This window comes from Octodon degus, unplaced genomic scaffold (assembly GCF_000260255.1).
Source record: "Octodon degus isolate 3935 unplaced genomic scaffold, OctDeg1.0 scaffold00176, whole genome shotgun sequence".
In the NCBI taxonomy this organism is placed as follows: Eukaryota; Metazoa; Chordata; class Mammalia; order Rodentia; family Octodontidae; genus Octodon; species Octodon degus.
This window is the reverse complement of record NW_004524752.1, coordinates 3,939,110-3,943,167: the sequence shown is the minus strand read 5'-3', so window position 1 is coordinate 3,943,167 and position 4,058 is coordinate 3,939,110. Positions and strand designations below refer to the sequence as shown.

General features: G+C 40.6%; 1 pseudogene; it reads right to left on the bottom strand.

The window, feature by feature from the left end:
* Nucleotides 1-2,949: 2,949 nt before the first annotated feature.
* Nucleotides 2,950-3,648, bottom strand: LOC101566246 (annotated as a pseudogene).
* Nucleotides 3,649-4,058: the final 410 nt, after the last annotated feature.

The window sequence follows — 4,058 nt, the reverse complement described above, 5'->3', positions numbered from 1 at the left end:
GAAGTTGCATGTCAGCATGTAGAGCACTGTGCAGAGAAAGCCAGGTTCCCAAGCATGCTGGGATTGCCCTCTGGAGGCCAGAGCTCCAGTGCAGGCCCTACCTAGAACTCTGAGAGGCCAGCAGAGCTTGGAGAGGGCGTGCTCTAGAGGTTGCCAGCCCTGTGAATGAGCAGTCTTCACTGGGGTTCATAAAAGGTACACTGTCCCAGGGCAGCCTTGGCCAGGCTGGTTTCAACCCCCAAGGAGAATGTTGTTGCATGGCTTCTTTTGAGCTCTGAAAGGACAAGGAAAGGCACTGTATGAAGTGTTTAACTTTTTACTTTTTTTCACTCCTAAAAACTATTGGATGTTGAAACCCTTGCATTTACTTGTGAATTGCCCATCTGTATTTGTGTGTGGAGGAGGGTAAAGACTTAAAGGGTCAGAACTGTTTTCATTTTCCATGTAAGTTTCTCCAGAACTTAATTATTCATTGAGCATCCTTTATTTATTTCTGTGTCATTACATCATTCTTTGGTGCAGTTTATAACGTGAGGTGTTGAAAGCTGCCTTCCTTCATGTTGTGTGCCAGAGTCACAGGGCCAAGACGGCACAGAACACCCACTGGAAGTCAGAACATGATCCCAGACGAGCCACCAAGTAAGCTATGAGAAAGAACACAGAGACACTGTGTGCAATAGTGCCAAAGACATAAAGCTCACTATTAGCACACTGCTTACTTGTGTGCCAGGGAAACCTATAACAGACGTAATTCATACATCAAAGGCAAACTTAGAAGTAAAATTTAAGAAAAAGAACAGAATGTCGATGAGATGAATATAGAGAACTTTATTGTCTTGGTGTTTTTCTTTTTCTTCTCTCTCGCTCTCTCACTCTCTTGCTCTCTCATTGTCTCTCTGTTTCAGTATCAGAAATCGAACTCAGGACCTTTCCAAGATTGAGCTATTACAAATTATGCTGCTGTAAATATGGGTGCACATATATCACTGTGGTATGTTTCTAATTCTTCTTGGAAGAAACCCAGCAAGGGAACAACTGGGTCAAATGGGGATCTCCAATCCTAATTTTTTTTTAGTAATCTCCATGCTGATTTCCACAGTGGTTGCATCACTCTACCCTCCCACCAGTTGTGGAGAAGGGTTTCTTTCCCCCACAACCCCAGCATTTGTTATAGACTGACTTCTTGATAACAGCCATTCTTTCCAAGATGAGATGAACTCTCAGTGTTGTTTTCATTTTCATCTCTTGCATGACAAGTGATGTTGAACATTTTCTCGTATATTTATTTGCTGTTTGTTTGTTTTTTTTTCATCTGAGAAGTATATATTCATCTCAGATGCCCATTTTTGAATTGGGTCTTTAAATTTGGGAGATCCGATTTTTTTTTCTACTTCTTTATATGTTCTCAAGAGTAATCCTTTGTGTGACGAACAGCTGGCAAACATTCTTGCCCACATCATGGGTTGTCTCTTCACTGTGATTTCTCTTGCTGTGCAAAAGCTTTTTATTAAGATGAAAGCCAAGCTGATTCTTTGTGATAGTTCCTGTGGAGTCAGGGTTTTATTCATAAAGTCTCTGCCTATACTAATGTGTTCAAGAGTTTTACCTATTCAATCTTCAAGCAGATTTATTGTTTTGGTTTTAATGTTTAGATCTTTGATCCACTTTAGATTTAGTTTAATGGCTAGTGAAAGATATGGGCCCAATTTTAACCTTTGGCATGTGGACAGCCAGTTTTTCCAGCACCATTTATTAAAGAGACTATCTATCTTCCAATGAATATATTTGGCACCTTTATCAAAGATAAGGTGGCTGAGCACATCTGGAGTTGTTTCTGCACATTCTAATCTGTAACATTAATCTTTGTGTCTTTTTTTCCCATACCATGCTATTTTTATCACAGTAGCTTTACAGTATAATTTCAAGTCAAAGATTGTAATGCTTCCTGCCTTTCTTTTGTAGCCTGGAATTGCCTCTGCTATTCCAGGTCTCTTCTGGTTCCAAATGAATTTTAGCATTCTTTTTTCTAATTCTTTGAGATGTGCTGTAGAATTTTAATCTTCATAGCATTATATCTGTTTACCAGTTTTGGAAGTATAGCCATTTTCACTATATTGGCTCTTCCTACCCAAGAGCAAGGGATATCTTTCCACTTCCTGATATCCTCTTCAATCTCCTTTTTCAGAGTATCATAGTTTTCAATGTAGAAGTCTTTTACGTCCTTTGTTAGATTGATTCCTAGGTATTTTTCTTTTTCTTTTTTTTTTTTTTAGGAGGGGATGCTATTGTGAAAGGTGTTGTTTCCCTAATTTCTGAGTTTGTTTTTCATGTACAGGAAGGCTATTGATTTTTGAGTATTAACTTTCTCTTTTGTTTTCATTTTATGTATTTGGTACAGGGCCTCACTACACAGCTCAGACTCATAGTGATCCTGTTTTTAGCCTCCTCAGCACTGGGATTACTGGTGTGTGTGCCATGCCTGGGCTCCTTTGCCAGGACAGCATGTGGGACTGGGGATCTAACCCTGGTTCCTGCACTTGCCAAAGCAGGCACTTACTCTGCTGAGCTACCTCACTGGCCCTGAGTGCTAACTTTCTATCCAGTTAAACTACTGAATTTACTTATTAAATCTAGCAGGCTTTTAGAGGAGTTTTTAGGGTCCTCTATGCAGACTATCTTGTCAAATAAGAATTTAATTTCTTTCATTCCTATTGTTATTCCTTTTTTATTTATTTCTCTTGACTAATTACTCTGGCTAAAGTTTCCAGGACTATGTTGAATAACTGGAGACAGAGGACACCCTCGTCTCATTCCTGATTTTGGAGAAAAAGCTTTCAATTTTTGGCCATTTAGTATGATGCAATGAAAGATATACACAATATGGTTATTTTTATTTTATTTTGGCAAAGCCATGTTTATTGTCTGGGTTAAGCCAGTGGAGAGAGAAGTAGGGAGGGGAGAACGTGGACACACCCTCCCCCTCACACACCGGAGCAGCTAAGCCTGCTGCTCCCAGGTGCTGCAAGTCATGGCGGATGAGTCCCTTGCCTGAGGTGCAGCCTGTGAATTCATATCTTGCGGGAGGCAGTGGCCCCCTTCTTTTTGAGTGGGCCCTTCAGCAGCGTCAGCTTCTTGGGCAGGTTGGAGCTGGCTTTCATCGCCACCTCCTGCTCAATCTTCTTCTGGATCCCCTCTCCAGGTCCTTCTTGATCTTCTGCTGCTGCATGATGCATGCCTTCTTGGGGGTGATCACCCAACCCCCTTTTCTCAGCCCACAGCTTTGTTCCAAGGCTGCCACCACAGCCTTGCTCTTGGCTGGCTTTTGCACCTGGAACTTGCACTGATCCTGCACCATGATGGGGCACCCGCCAGCTGTGCTGTGTGTTTAGAAGAGGATTAGTCAGAGTTCCCAACAAGATGATGTAAAAAGGACAGGACAACTTGTCTATAAAGTCAGATATCAGGACAGCATCTTCTCTTGGGTGCAAGTAGTTTTAGAAGGTACTAGTTCCACAGGTATGTTTGATTTGTGACATCTGATGGAGCTGTCTGCTTCTAATTTTCCACAGGCATGTTACAATTCAGAAAATGAAAGTGTTTGGTACTTCTTAGAGTACCCCTCTGCCTTTTTCAGAGGATTGACCAGAGATCTGAGTTTCTTTTTTTTCCCATAATTTTATTGATAAATAAATAGCAATGAGACAGTTTCAAGTCAAATTGGTAGGACAGTTTCAATAATTAACACATTGCATACATTCCTCCCAGTGGTTAATTGCTGTACAAGATGCAGACATAATATCCTATCTACAAACACCACTAGAACAAATCACTCTATTCATTAAGAGAATGTAACTATATATCTATCCTAACCACTTTGAATACAGATACAAAATGGACATTCATCTGTATAACCTTTTTTTGTTAAGTTCCGTTACTTGAATATTATAGCTGCGTTAACTCAGCAAAATAATCTAAAAGAGTTCAGTAGTCCATAATAGTATTAGGTCTTCCGCTTCACTGGCAATGTCAGAAATTGTTGACCTGAGTCCCCTACAGCT